The sequence below is a fragment of the Callithrix jacchus genome, chromosome X (assembly GCF_049354715.1).
Source record: "Callithrix jacchus isolate 240 chromosome X, calJac240_pri, whole genome shotgun sequence".
Classification (NCBI taxonomy): domain Eukaryota; kingdom Metazoa; phylum Chordata; class Mammalia; order Primates; family Cebidae; genus Callithrix; species Callithrix jacchus.
The window spans coordinates 19,726,448-19,742,822 of NC_133524.1; the positions used below are offsets into that span (position 1 = coordinate 19,726,448).

The window sequence follows — 16,375 nt, forward strand, 5'->3', positions numbered from 1 at the left end:
GTAAGAACACAAAATGAGCCCCAGACACTTGGGATGAGAAGTGGAATGGCCTTTCTGCTACTTGGCAATAATGTATCAAAAGCCTTAACAGTATGCAACACCTTTAACCCAGAAATTCTGCTTCTTGAAATGTGTTTTGATAAAAACATCAGCAAGGCACAGGAAGATACACACTTTTGTGCAGAACCTCATCACAGCATTCCCTACGATATCAAAATACTAAAAACCCATCTAAAAATAGAGAATCCATTAAACATATTGTTTCATTGGGATAATGAATAATATGGGATATAGCTAGCTGTTAAAATTATGTTTTATAAGAATTTGATGAAATGATTTAAGATATAGTATTGAGTAAAAAATAAATTATATGCAGTATGTATACAGTGTGATTCCAATATATATGTAATTTTATGTGTGATGTGTGGGTCTATAAAAGAGAAAAAAGGATGCAAGGATGTGTCCTCGATATACCAAATACAGTGAGAGTGATTATCTCTGGGTGTTTCTGTACTTTCTGTCCTCTTTACGATGAAGATGTTTTGCTTCTTAGGATCATAATACAGGTTGGTGTTTTTTATTTCAGAAATAGGCTTTGGCAAGAAACAATCTTTGTTTCTGGTCTTGTTTCCTTTGTTCGCCGTTTATCACCTTAAGGACTTACAGAGTGTCTGGTTCTGAGTAGTAGGGCTGGCCCGATGCCAGGTCCCTAATGGTGTTTGAGTATGCTGGTATATTAGGAGACAGGACAGCAGTAGCCAAGGGAGGGAATAAGGGGGCAGGGGAGACAGGGGTGAGGAGCAAAAGAGAAGCAGCAGTTGTGATGTAGAGATGGATGGTGTCTTTTCTCTGGACACAGTCATGCATGGCTCAGAGGATGCCTGAAAGCACGCCACGGGAGCTGGTCCAGGGTATCAGGCCAGATCTGGCTACTGTGTTGTCTTGAGCATTGCCAGGTGAGCCCCAGCTTCAGGGATGGCCTTCTGGTAATGTGGTCAGGAGGCTTTGCCTAGAGTGACAGAGGAACCTAAGTGGCAGACATCTGGCTGGGAGGGGACCTACTCACTGGACTGGAGTCAGCCATGGGCCTGGAGGTAGGCTCGCATCTTAGAATGATTGAGATATTATACAAGATGAGGATGTGGAAGCTGAGGATCCAGCCCCCACAACTACCGGGAATGTGCGGGGTGGGGCCTCGTTTGGATGCAGGCCAAAGCGCAGTTACCAGAACCAGGACCAGGACATAAAGTAGAGGCTAAACTAGCAGCGGTGGTTACTTGATGCCATGTCTCAGAGAGCTAGACTACACTGGCTAGAATCTCTCCTGCCAATATCAGAATTGGCAGGGACAACAAGCTGGTCTAATAAAGACGGGTCTGCTGGGTGCAGTGGCACACACCTGTAATCCTTGCACTTCTAAGACCAGCCTGGGCAACATGGCAAAACCCCGTATCTACTAAAAATACAAAAATTGGGCCAGGCACAGTGGCTCACACCTGTAATCCCAGCACTTTGGGAGGTCAAGGCGGGCAGATCACTTGAGGTCAGGAGTTCAAGACCAGCCTGACCAACATGGTGAAACCCTGTCTCTACTAAAAATACAAAAATTAGCTGGGCATGGTGGTGCACACCTGTAATCCCAGCTACTTCGGAGGCTGAGGCATGAGAATCGCTTGAACATGGGAGTCAGAGGTTGTGGTGAGCTGAGATTGCACCACTGCACTCCAGCCTGGGTGACAGAGTGAGACACCATCTCAAAAAATTTTTTAAATGCAATCACAAAAATTAGCCAGGCATGGCAGCATGTGCCTGTAGTCACAGCTACTCAGTAGGCTGAGGTGGGAGGATTGCTTGAGCCCAGGAGGTCAAGGCTGCATTCGGCTGTGATTGTGCCACTGCACTCCAGCCTGGGTGACAGAGTAAGATCTCTTATTTAAAAAAAAAAAAAAAAGGAAAAGAAAGGAAGGAAGGGAGGGATGAAAAAGAAAAGGAAAGAGAGAGAAAGAAAAGAAAGGAAAGAATGGAAAGAAAAGAAAAAAAGGAAAGAAAGCAAGAAAGAAAAGAAGGAAAGAGGCCGGGCACGGTGGCTCACGCCTATAATCCCAACACTTTGGGAGGCCAAGGTGGGTGGATCCCAAGGTCAAGAGATCGAGACCATCCTGGTCAACATGGTGACACCCCGTCTCTACTAAAAATTAGCTGGGCACGGTGGTGCGTGCCTGTAATCCCAGCTACTCAGGAGGCTGAGGCAGGAGAATTGCCTGAACCCAGGAGGCGGAGGATGCAGTGAGCCAAGGTCGCGCCATTGCACTCCATCCTGGGTAACAAAAGTAAAACTCCGTCTCAAAAAAAAAAAAAAAAAAAAGAAGGAAAGAAAGAAACGAGAGAAAAAAAGAAAAGAAGGAATTGAAGGGCAATTAATTGACTTTAGTTTCGGGGAAACCAGGCAGGATGTAGCATGCGAGCATTGAAGTGGAATCAGAAAATTCTGTCAGAATTGTGCCTATTGCCGTTTAGTTCACATTCAATAAGACAAGTGAATAGACATCCTCCATGTGGCAAGAACAGGAGGCCCTTAGCCATTCCTGCTTAAATCCCTTTATGATGTCCCTAATAAAGATACAGGCACACAGCAGTTCATCTTGGTAATGTCAAGAATGTGTCAAAAATTCAAAGTTGGTGTATATGCACTGTATCTTTGTTTTGCCAAATAAAGGAGAAATTTATATAAGATGGACAGTTCAATATTGCTACACCAATGCCTTTACTAAAACTCAAAAGTAGAATTCCTAACTCGGTAAGTTTCAATGAAAACGCCATACTATACAAAAGATTCCAGCTCTTCTGTTGTTTTTATAAAGAGTATTTGGTATTTAAATATTTTGCTGGAATATAAGATTCAATTTTGCAATATTTCTTTCCTTCAGATGGAAAAGTGGAAGATGTTACTGTAAACTTTACTGTATAGTTTTCAGGGTCTGATTGACGTCATGGTAAGGAGAAAAATAAGTAGCTAAATCATCAATTCTATACAATAAATTGACAGCTAAGCGAAAGGTGGCTATGGAAGATAATAATATCTTTGGTGCTCATAAGCAAGTTTCTTGTAGCAAAAAAGTTTGTTCCTCATGAATGCAGGGGGACATCTGGTTTCGCCCGTCTGGTTATCTTTCAGCTAGATTCTCCTTTTTTCCTGTCCTCGGCTTCCCTATCTCTACTTCCCTCTGCCTAGGGGCTCTGCTTCTGGGGTCAGCCTCCCGTATAGTGAACACCTGCTTTGCAGTCTCACATGGGAGGGTCCCCAACATTACTGTCTCTTGATGACAGTCCACGTTTGATTGGCTTTCCCAGAAGTACAATTTCCACTCTATAGAACCTTATTTCTGTGGCTTATAACTAAAGCAGTGATTCTCAATCTTGGCATCCCATTTGCTTGGGAGCTTTTATGATTCCCAGAGCCCTTGCAGCAGACAAATGAATCAAAATCTCTGGTGGATAAAACCCAGGCATCAAGATTTTGTAAAGGTCCCCAGATAACTTAAATACGTGATCAAAGTGGAGATCACTGGATGACAGTGATCATATTGATGTATTATCCAAACCAGGACGCCTTTAGGAGTGAAAGGTGACACTATTACTGATTACTCTGGGGCAGTAAACTAAGCCAGTTAAGTCCTAGCTATACTGGGGTGTACGGTCACTCTAGTTTTGGCCATCAGCTAGTGTCACTCTTGTCCCTTAACATTTACAAAAGCTCATATGAAAGCTCCACACCCCTTGGGAAATTCCAGTGTTTCTGGAATCTCTTGAAAATCCTTTTAATTTCTTTTAATTCTAATTTCCACCTTTGGTTTCCACCTTTGGCTGCTTAGTCTCTTAGAGCTTTATTTTTTCTCATCTGTACTTTGAGAATGGCTTAAATGGGAGACCCAGGCCCTTCTCCTCATTCTCCATCCCACTCCCCAGAACAAATTCCCTGAGGCATCTGGCTAGATCTAGCTAGAGGTGATCATATTGAATCACCATATCGGAGATCATTTTAAATGTAATACATTTCCTTGTGCCTAAAAAGTTCCCTCAGCCATTTCTACTGCCTAGGACTCCAGTCTCTATCATATTTCCTGACTCTTTCTCTTTTTTTCTCTCACATGTCCTCATTATACTCCTGAATTCTTGTCCCTTTCTTATGCAAGATGATTTACCATCTCTTTAGTATTTCATTCTAACCTATGGCATAAGGGTTTCCCTCTCTATATTTATATATTAGTTGAAGGGTTTAAATTAGGATTGAAATTCTATATTTACTTGTGACAATACGTGTTCCACCAAACAAAGCAGCATAAAGCAGCTTATCAAAGGCCTTTCTCAAAAGACAGTTCTCTCTTTTAAAGAAACTCAAGTCCGAGCTGGAAAACGTAGTTTTGCTCACTCTACTGCACACTCACTTAGATACCCTTGGTGTCAAAACTTGCTAGGAATCCACTAGAATGGCTAAAATCAAAACAACTGACAATGCTGAGTGTTGGCAAGCCCATATAGAAATTGGAATTCTCATAGCTGCTAGTGGGGATGTACAAAGATACAACCACTTTGGAAAACTGTTTTGCAGTTTCAATAAAGTTTAACATGTATCTATCTTTTGACCCATCAATTTCACTACAAGGTGTTTACTCAAGAAAAACAAAAATATGTCCCCAGAAAGATTTGTGCAAGAATGATCATAGGAGCTTTATTCATACTAGCCCCAAACTGGAAACATCAACTATCAACAGGAGAATGGATACACAAATGGACACATCCATACAATTAAACAATTAAATACTACTCTCACCCATAGCATGGATGAATCTTACATTATGCTGAGTAAAAACAACAATAACAACAAAAAAAGACACAAGAATACACATTATACAATACTATTTATACAAAATCCTAGAACAGACAAAACCAATCTATGCTGATAGAAATAAGAAAGACCAGAGAATATATTTTCATCTACAAAGTATATTGGTTTTGTTTCATTCGACTTGGCTTTTTTTTTTTTTTGAGACGGAGTTTTGCTCTTGTTGCCCAGGCTGGAGTGCAATGGCGCGATCTCGGCTCACCGCAACCTCCGCCTCCTGGGTTCAGGCAATTCTCCTGCCTCAGCCTCCCTAGTAGCTGGGATTACAGGCACATGCCACCACGCCCAGCTAATTTTTTATATTTTTAGTAGAGTCAGGGTTTCACCGTGTTGACCAGGATGGTCTCAAACTCTTGACCTCGTGATCCACCCGCCTCGGCCTCCCAAAGTGCTGGGATTACAGGCTTGAGCCACCGTGCCCGGCCAAGCAGATGGAACTTTTAAGGAATTTTCATTTCTAGGTGAACTAACAGTTTTCCCACTAGTTCACCTTGAAAATGACAGCAATGTACATCCAGTTTAACACAGCAATAAGGTATTTCTATATACATGCTTGATGAATTTCATGTCAACAAGATTATATTTGGCAGTGGAAGGGCTTAAATCAGGATTGAAATCCTAAATTTACATGGGACAATGATAAGTGTTCCACCAACTTGAAAGCACGTCAAACAAAATAATAAATTACCCTTGGAGCCACAATGAATCTTTTTAATACATTTTTATTTCAAGAATATAACAATCCAGGAAAATTCCAGATGTTCATTTTATAAAGCCAAAATGAAGAATAGAACAAGAATAATCTATAAAACAGAGCTTTCTATTTGGGGGAGAAAAATGAAGTGTGCAGGAAAAGAAAAAAATAAATGTAGCTTTTCTATTATTGTTTTGTACTCTGCTTCTCTGGATCTATTTGCTTTATATATTTAGGTGCTGTGATGTTCCATGCATATATGTTTACAATTGTTATATCCTGTTGCTGAATTAACCCCTTTATCATTATACAGTGACCTCCTTTGTCTCTTTTTAGTTTTTGACTTAAGGTCTATTTTATCTAAGTATAGCTACTCCCATTCTCTTTTGTTTTCCATTTGCATGAAGTATCTTTTTTGTCTATGTGTGCCCTTACGGGTGAAGTGAGTTTCTTGTAGACAGCATATAATTGGGCCTTTATTTTTATCCATTCAGCTATTTAACCCATTTACATTCAAGGTTATTACTGCTAGGTAAGGACTTACTATTGCCATTTTGTTGATTTTATTTTCTAGCTGTTTTGTGGATTCTTTGTTCCTTTCTTCCTGTCTTCCTTTGTGATTGGGATTTTCTTCTAGTGATGTGTTTTGATTCCTTGCTTTCTGTTTTTAGTGTATGTACTATCGGTTTTTGGGTTGTGGCTGCCGTAAGACTTACAAAAAATATAACAGGTTATTTTAAGCTGATAACAACTTTGATTGGAAAACAACCCCAACTTTATACTTTTACTCTACTCCCCTCACCCACATTTTTAATTTTTGATACCATTATTTACATCTTTCTATATTGCATATCACTTAACAAATTATTATAGTTATTATTTTTAATAGTTTTCTCTTTTAACACTCATACTAAAGATGTAAGTAATTTATATACCATCATTACATTATTAGAGTATTCTGAATTTGACTGTGTACTTATATTTACCAGTGAGTTTAGTCTTTTTAAATGTTTTTCTGTTACTCATTAACATTCTTATCTTTCAGCTTGATGAATTCCATTTAGCATTTTTTCTTTCTTAAATAAAAAGCATAATTTAATAAGGCAATAAAAATATTTAAAATTAAGGTGATAACACTGAATATTTTCTAATTGTTTAAAGACCAGTTGTTACCAATAAATTATTATAGCATCACCTGTAGCCACGAAAAACCACCCAGAAATACTTCTATCTAGAATGGAAAGTTATCTTATCGCACTCTCATGACTGATTCTGATCAATTTTATTAATATTAAAATCCTGAGCAGGGTACATATTTAAGCAAATAACATTTGAGGAGAAGCTGCCCTTACATGCACGCATGCCCATTTTGATCTCTTCTACAAGTGATAAAAGCTCAGTGTAACTGGTTTCCCTAATCAAGAGAATCCTCTCCAATAAAATTAATGCCCAGGAGACCACATGAGCCACCTTCTTCACAAGTACCCATTTAGAGGGCCCAGTCTTAAATTGACCTCTCCAAAGTCCTTTGCTTTTTTTAAAAAGACATCTTTTTGTTTCTGGCTAGGCACGGTGGCTCACACCTGTAATTCCAGCACTTTGGGAGGCCAGTGTAGGCAAATCACTTGAGGTCAGGAGTTTGAGATCAGCCTGGCCAACCTGGTGAAACCCCATCTCTACTAAAAATACAAAAATTAGCCAGGCATGGTGGTGGGTGCCTGCAATTCCAGCTACTCAGGAAGCTGAGGTATGAGAATCACTTGAACCTAGGAGGCAGAGGTTGCAGTGAGCCAAGATTGTGCCACTGCACTCCAGCCTGGGTAACAGAGCAATACTCTGTCTTAAAAAAAGAAAAGAAAAAGAAATCTGTTTATTTCAGTAGTTTTTGTGGGTACAAGTGGTTTTTAGTTACATGGATAAATTGTATAGTAGTGAAGTCTGAGATTTTATTGTACCCATCACCTGAGTAGTGTACACTGTACCCAATATGTAGTTTTTTATCCCCCACCCCCACCCTCCCTGCTCTGAGTCTCTAAAGCCCATTATATCACTCTGCATGCCTTTGCATACCTATAGCTTAGCTCCCACTTGTAAGTAAGAACATAAGGTAGTTGGTTTTCTATTCCCGAGTTACTAATGGTCTCTAGCTCCAACCAAGTTTCTGCAAAAGATATTATTTTATTCTTTTTTTATGGCTGAGTAGTAGTCCATGGTGTGTGTGTGTATGTGTATGTGTATATATATGTATATACACTGTGTTTTCTTTATCCACTCATTGGTCGATGGCCACACTGGTTGGTTTCATAGCTTTTCCATTGTGAATTGTGCTGTGATAAACATACGTGTACAAGTGTCTTTTTTATCTAATGGCTTCTTTTCCTTTGGGTACCCAGTAGTGAGATTGCTGAATCAACAGTAGATCGGCTTTTAGTTCTTTAATAAATTATCATAATGTTTTCCATAGAAGTTGTAATAATTGATATTTCCACCACTAGTATACAATCTTTAGCATTTCTTGTAAGACAGGTTTGGTGGTGATATATTCTCTCAGCTTCTATTTGCCTATGAAAGTCTTAATTTCTCCTTCATTTCTTAAGGATGGCTTTTCTGAGCACAGTATTTTTGGTTGGCAGTTTTTTTTAATGTTTTATCACTTCAAATATAACATCCCATACTCCCCTGGCTTATAAGGTTTCTGCTGAGAAGTTTGCTGCTAGACATACTGGAACCCCCTTATATGTTATTTACTCCTTTTCTCTTTCTGCTTTCAGAATCTTCTCTTTGATTTTTGACAGCTTGATTACATTATGTCTTGGGGTAGTCTTACTTGGATTGAATTTGATTGGAGACCTTTAACCTTCCTGTACCTTGGATATTTACATTTTTTTTCAGGTTTGGAATTTTTCTTCTATTATTTCTTTAAATGAGCTTTTCATCCCTTTATGTTTTTCTTCTTTCTGCCTCCTGAACTCCAATGACTCAAAAATTTGGTCTTTTGATGTTGTCCTATAAGTGTTATAAGTATTCTTCATTCCTTTTCATTCTTTTTTTCTTTTCTAACTGCATATTTAAAAATAATTTTTGAGTTTACAAATTCTTTCTTCTGCTTGATCAATTCTGTTGATTGATGAACTCTATTTGCATTTTTCATTTTGTTCATTGTATTTTTTGGCTCCAGGAGTTTTGTTTATCTTTTAAATTATTATTTCAATCTCTTTGTTAAATTTCTCATTCTGGTCACTTATTGTTTCCCTAATTTCTTTGAATTGTTTCTCTTTATTTTCTTAAAGTTCACTGAACTTCTTTAAAACAGTTATTTTAAATTGCCAGCCAGTTTAGATCTCCATCTCTTTAGGGTTGGTCACTGGCACTTTATTTTGTTTCTCTGGTGATGTCATGTTACATAATTGTTCTTGATCCCTGTGGCTGTGCATTGATGTCTGTGCATTTGAAGAAAGAAGTAGGTGCTTATTCCAATCTTTGTAGGCTGGCTTTGTCTGGAAATGCCCTTCAACAGTGCCTGTCCAGATTCTGGGCAGACCATCTGGTGTGCTCCTTATGCTCAGGATTGCTGTGGCCATTGCAACACTAGGAGGTGCCCTAAGTCCACTATGGCCAGTGTGGCACTAGGCTGGAATTCCGTGGAACTGAGGCTGGTGCAGCTTAGATGCTCCTGAAGCCCAATGGCCACCGTGGCTTGCCTACTGTTGAGGTTTGTCTGAAGCTCAAGGTCACTATAGTTGGTTACCAGTGATATAGACTGCAGATTGGATCTACCTTGCACGGGCTGTGGGTTCCCACCTGCCTCTAGGGCAGGTCTGGAGGCTCAGTCTACATGTACTGGCCTGGAGTCAGGAGCTGTGGGGATATGCCTGGTGCCAATTTTACAGTGGTAGGCCCTGTATAAAGGCCCAAGGCAAAATCCTATACTTACTTTCTTCTCTTTCCCCCAAGCAGACAGTATCTCTCTTTACTCTGTGGTGCCTGGATTTCGAGGAGAGGTGACACAGGTAATGTAAAACTGTTCTTTCTACACTCTTCAATGCACCTTTTCTTATTATTATGCTATAACCAGGTAGTATGATCTTTTACCTGGTTTTTTAAGCTCTCATGAAGGTATTTCTGTACGTGGATGGTTGTTCAACTTGGTGTTTCTGCTAGGGAATGATCACTGAAGAGTCCTATTCTGCCATCTTGCTCCATTCTCTTTTCTTAAGAGATAAACATAGAAGATGAAAGGTTTTTTGGGGGTGGAATATATCATCACTGTGCTTGTTGACTGACGATGCAGATATGGCCCTTAACACTTTCATTAAGTACAAAAAGATACCTATGATTTCAGGGAACTTACTTTTTACCATTCCATACATATATATTTTGGAAAGAAATAAAAAATTATTTACTCTCAATTAGCAGTACTTTTCCCTTATCCATAAAAGGCAGTCTAAACTTTAAGTCTATTATTTGAAGCTTTTTATAATCTGATCCAAAGTTTTATACTTCTTTTATACTTCTACTACTTTTCTACACTTGCTCTTTGGTCCAGCTGACCCTGTCTACTTGATAACTTCAGAATGACTCCAATTCTCATCTCTAAATTTTGTCCATGTTATTATTCCTAATAGAGTGGCAAAGTAGAAAAAGCATACATTAAGTTTATTCTCACTCCCCATTTGGCCATTTATTAGCTATATGATCCATTTATTAACCATGTGAGCTTGATCAGGTCTCTTAATCTTTCTTAATACTGATTTTCCTGTCTTTAAAGTGAGAATATTAATACCTACCTCTATTCTGATGGATTAGTACTCTAAGTATCAAATGAGATGGCTGATATGTCTGACATGTCATCCAGGATAAATATTACTTTCCTGTCAGGTTTTATCTTCACTTCTGCCTTGAATTTTCTACCATCTCTAAGCCTTCCTAAATCCTATTCTTCCTTCAGATTCCCACTCAAGTCCTACAACTTGAAACCTAGTCAAACCACCCACTTCACCACTGGGTCGGCCACTAATATCATACTGCCTGATGTTGCGATTTAACTTTTTACTAGACTATCTTGTCTCCTCAGTGGTCTTGTAAATTTCACAAGAGGAGAAACTATTTTTGTGTTTATTATACATCAACCGCAATGCAAGTTCATAGTAGATTTTAATACTGTGTTTCTTCATTTGGATGGGGGAACTCAACCAAAACTCAATGGCAAAGCCAGCTACATAGGTATGTGATATGGTTTGGCTTTGTGTCCCTACCTAAATCTCACCTCGAATTGTAATCCCCATAATCCCCATGTGTTGTGGAAGGGACTCAGTAGGAGATAATTGAATCATGGGGGCAGTTTCCCCCCATGCTGTTCTCATGATAGTGAGTGAGTTCTCACAAGATCTGATGGTTTTATAAGCATCTGGGATTTCCCCTGCTTGCTCTCACTCCATTCTCCCACCCCGTGAAAAGGTGCCTGCTTCTTCTTTGCCTTCCACCATGATTGTAGTTTTTCTGAGGCTTCCCCAGCAATGTGGAACTGTGAATCAATTAAACCTCTTTCCTTTATAAATTACCCAGTCTCGGGTATTTCTTCATAGCAGTAATATGAAGCAGTGACAATGGATTAATACAGTGTGCAACCTGTGCAGACACACAGGTTCCTATGTTCAGAAGGTCCCCAAGCTTGATTTAATGTTTGGCTGTTACTGTCTTGGAAATCTTAGTAATTTAGGAACAAAGGCCCTGCATTTTATTTTGCATTAGGCTTTGTAATTATGTAGCCAGTTATGTGTGGCAGTCTCCCTGATTTGAGGACACAGAATTCAGTATGCAGAGTAGCCAAGGTAGATAGAATGGAGGTAACATAAAAGAGAAAGCTACATGGAGAGAGGGCTCCAGAGATTTGCAGAGAATTCCTCTCAAATCTTTAGCTAAGTACTCACGTGTGTATATGTATAAAGGGACTACCCAAGTCTAGAGAAAGAATCACTGGAAGGGAAAAGATAGAATAATCACCAAAGTTTCTATATTAATATTGAAGTTGATTTCAAAGCAAGGACTGTTCCCAGAGATAGAGAGGGCTTTTTCATAATGATCAAAGAGGACATAATCCTAATTGTTTATTTAGCATTATTTATCAGGAGGACATAAAAACCCTAGATGTTTATATACCTAATAACAGAGTTGCAAAATACTCAAGGTAAAACTTATAGAACTGGAAAAATAGAAAATTCTACAATTATGGTCAGAGATTTCAACATACCTACCTCAATAGTTGATAGAACTGGTAGACATATAAAATCAATAAGTATGTAGAATTGAAAAACACTGTCAACCCACTTGACCTAATTGATATTATAAAACATTCTACCCAACAACAGCAGAATGTACATTATTTTCAAGTATACATGGAACCTTTTAGCAAGATGGACCCCATTCTGAGCCTGTTTTAAAATTCATGCCACAGGGGACTATACAGGGAAATGCCAGGGTCAGTCAGAAGGCCCAGGGAGAGGTAGGAACTGTGTGCAAGGACCTTTATTGTGGGTTTCCTTGAGGAGGAACGAGACAGGGCAAGCAGGCTTAAAACTGGCTAATTTAAATAATTTCGGCCTGCTCTGGCCATAGTAGTTGTCTGTCCCTAGTTTTCTGGTACCTGGCCCTGGGATGGCTAGGGCAGATGGGCACAGTGGCCTGGATTGTAAGCGCTCCATAAAGGTGGTTGGGGTATGGGCTCTGGATTGGTTGGTTTGCATATGAAAAGCACAGTCCCAGGCTAGTTGTTTGCTATCTCTAGGAACTACCTAGCCCTGGTAGTGGTGGCTCCTCTAGGGTCAACAAGGCCCTAAAATGTCAAAGCATCAAAAATACAGAAGAGTCTGGGCGTGGTAGCTCATGCCTGTAATCACAGCACTTTGGGAGGCTGAGGCAGGCAGATTGCTTGAGCTCAAGAGTTTGAGACCAGCCTAGTGGGCAGCGAAGTAAAACCTTGTCGCTAACAAAAAATACAAAAAAAAAAAAAAATTAGCCAGATGTGGTGGCCCCCACCTATAGTCCCAGCTACTCACAGGCTGAAGTGGGAGGAATGGTTGAGCCTGGGAGGTTAAAGCTGCAGTGAGCCAAGATTGTGCTACTGTACTCCAGCCTGGGCAACACAGTGAGATCCTGTCTCAAAATAAAATACAGATTAAAAAGACATGATTGGCAGGGGGAGCTGGGGAGGGATAGCCTGGGGAAAAATGACAAATGTGGGTGAAGGGGAGAAAGGAAGCAAAACACACTGCCATGTGTGTACCTATGCAACTGTCTTGCACGTTCTGCACATGTACCCCAAAACCTAAAATGCAATAAAAATTTTTAAAAAATAAATAAATAAAATAAAAAATAAAAATAAATTAATAAATTAATAATAAAAAAAGACATGATTAATACAGGGCCATAAAACAAGTCTCAATAAAATTAAAATGATTCTTATTCAAAGTATGTTCTCTGACTACAGTGGAATTAGAAATCAATAATAAATATCTAGAAAATCTCCAAATATTTAAAAATTAAACAATATACTTTTATATAGCTAATGGCTGAGGGAAAAAAGCAAAGGATGTTAAAAAGTATTTTGAACTGAATGAAAATGAAAAGATAACATATCAAAGTTTATGGTATGCAGGTGAAAGAACATTTATGATTTAGCATTTAATGCTTATATTAGAAAAGAAGAATTTTTTTATAATTGGCTTAAGTTTCTACCTTAAGTAATAGAGAGCAGAAACCAATGAGACAGAAAACATAAAAATAAAACAGAAAAATCAATGGAACTAAAAGCTATTATTTGAAAACATTAATAAAGAAAATTGATAAATCCTTCATTAAATCAATTAGGAAAGCAGAAAGAAAACAATCAGAACCAGTAATAACAGAGGGAAACTCACTATAGAACTAATAGACATTAAATAGTTGATAATGGAATATTAAAAACAATTTTATACTAATAACTTAGACAACTAAGATGTAACGGGCAAATTCCTTTAGTGAGCTCTGATAGTTTAATCATTGAAGAAGTAGATAGCCCAAGTTTCCCTTTATCTATTAAATAAATTAAATTTGTGGTTAAAACCCTTTCCACCAAGAAAACTCCAGGCCCAGATGCCCTCAATGGGAAATTCTACACATAATAGTCCAGAAAATAAAGAAGAAATTATTTATTTATTTATTTGTCTGTTTGTTTTTGAGATGGAGTCTTTCTCTGTTGCCCAGGCTGGAGTGCAGTGGCACAGTCTTGGCTCACTGCAACCTCCACATCCCACGTTCAAGCGATTCTCCTGCCTCATCTTCCCAAGTAGCTGGGACTACAGGCATCTGGCTAATTTTTTTGTGATTTTAGTGGAGACAGGGTTTTATGTTAGCCAGGATAGTCTCAATCTCATGACCTCATGATCCGCCTGTCTTGGCCTCCCAAAGTGCTGGGATTACAGGCGTGACCTACTGTACCCGGCCAGAAGAAACACTTTCTAACTTATTCTATGAGGCCAGCATTACCCTGATACCCAAAGCAGACAAAACAACAAAAACAACAAAACACAGAAAACTATAGGCCAATATCTCATATGAATATCACATGAATATAGACACAAAACTTAAAATTTGAACAAGTTGAATCCAATAATATGTAAAAAGAATAATACAGCATGACTAAGTGGGATTTATTCCAGAAAAACAATGTTGGTTTAACATTTGAAAACCAATCAATTATAATTTATTATATTAACAGATTAAGAAGAAACATATTATCTCAATAGATGCAAAAAAACCCAGTCATTTGACAATATTCAGCATGCATTCCTAAAAGCTCTCAGAAAACTAGGAATAGTGTGCGGCATACTAAGCCCGATAAAGGACCTCTACAAAAACCTACAATCTTTAACTTTATGGTGAAAGACTGAATGCTTTCCCCAAAGGATTATAAACAATGCAAAAATGTCCACTTTTAATATTCCTATTCTACATTGGACTGAATGTCTTAACCCATACTTTAAAGCAATTAAAAGAAATTAAAGGCATATAGATTAGAAAGGAAGAATTGACATTGTCTTGATTAATAGGCAATATAATCATCTATATCCTAGGGAATCTACAAAAAATCAAACTAGAAATGATTGCCAACTAATTTTATCTCTATATACTAGCCACAAGCCATCAAAAACTGAAATTTAAAAGATGCCACTTGTAATACCACCAAAAATATGAAGTCCTTAGTGATAAATTTGACCAGTGATTTATACAGTAAAAATTATAAAACATTTCTGAAAGAAAAGAATGAATGAGGAGCTATACACTGTGTTCATGGATTAGAAGGCTCAATACTGTTAAGATGTCATCTGTTCCCAAATTCATTTAGAGATTCAGGACAATCTCAATCAAAATCTCAGCAGGCTTTTTTGCAGAAGTTGACAGGCTGATTCTAAAATGCATATTGAAGCTCAAATGACCTAGAATACTCAAAACAATTTTGAAAAAAGAACAAAGCTGAAAGACTTACATTACCTGATTTCAAGACTTGTTATAAAGTTAAAGTAAGGGAAGACAATGCAGTAAGGCTAATATATACTTTTAGATCAATGGAACCAGAATAGTCCAGAATAAAGTCACATATAAAACATCTATTAATTTTCAAAAAGTAAGTGCCAAGTCAGCTAAATGCGGAAAGAATAATCTTTTCAACAAATAGAGCTGAAACAATTAAACCAGCCATATGTAACAAAAAACTTGCAACTTTTACATCATATCATATGTAGCATTTAAGTAAAAAATATAAGAGTTAAAATTATAATACTTCTAGAAGAAAGTATGGGACAATTGTAGGCAAAGAATTTTTGTTAAAAAATATTTTTTCTCTTTTTTAAAACTTAAGAGAAGAGATCTTACTATGTCGCACAGACTGGACTCACACTTCCGGGCTCAAGTAATCCTACCACCTCAGCCTCCAGAGTAGCAGGGAGAGACATGCCACCATGCCTGGTTCCATAGACTTCTTAATGGGATGTTAAAAGCACAAAATATTTTGATAAATTGAACTTAATCAAAATGAAAAACTATTCTAAAAGTCAGCTATGGCCGGGCATGGTGGCTCATGCCTGTAATCTCAGTACTTTGGGAGGCTGAGGTGGGAGGATCACCTGAGGTTGGGAGTTTGAGACCAGCCTGGCTAACATGGCAAAACGCTGTCTCTACTGAAATTACAAAAATTACCTGGGCGTGGTGGTATATGCCTGTAATCCCAGCTACTTTGGAGGTTGAGGCTGGAGAATCCATTGAACCCAGGAGGTGGAGGTTGCAGTGGGCCGGGATCCTGCCATTGCACTCCAGCCTGGCAACAGAGCAAGACTCAGTCTCAAAAAAAAAAAAAAAAAAAAAAAAAAAAAAAAAAGTCAGCTACAAAGATGAAGATGAAAAGGCAAGCCACAGTCTGGGAGAAGATAGTTGCAAGACATATACCTGACAAAGCACTTGAATATAAAACGTGAAGAAACTGTCATACCTCAATAAGAAGACAAGCAATACAATTTAAAAACTGGCAAAAAAAAATTTGAGCAGATACTTTACTAGAGAAAATATAAAGATAGCAAATAAGCAATGAAAATATTCTCAACATCAATGATCTTTATGGAAATGTAAATTAAAACTCAATGAGATGCTATATTAATTAGCTAAGGCTGCCATAACAAAACACCACAGACTGAATGGCTTAAACAGCAGAAGTTTATTTTCTCATAGTTCTGGAGGCTGGAATTCCA

At 38.2% G+C, this 16,375-nt stretch overlaps 1 long non-coding RNA gene across 1 annotated transcript in view; it reads left to right on the forward strand.

Annotated features, from left to right (window-relative positions):
• LOC118150464 (uncharacterized) overlaps window positions 1-16,375 on the forward strand; it is a 105,927-nt gene that overhangs the window by 31,983 nt on the left and 57,569 nt on the right. The gene's annotated exons all lie outside the window — the stretch shown is intronic.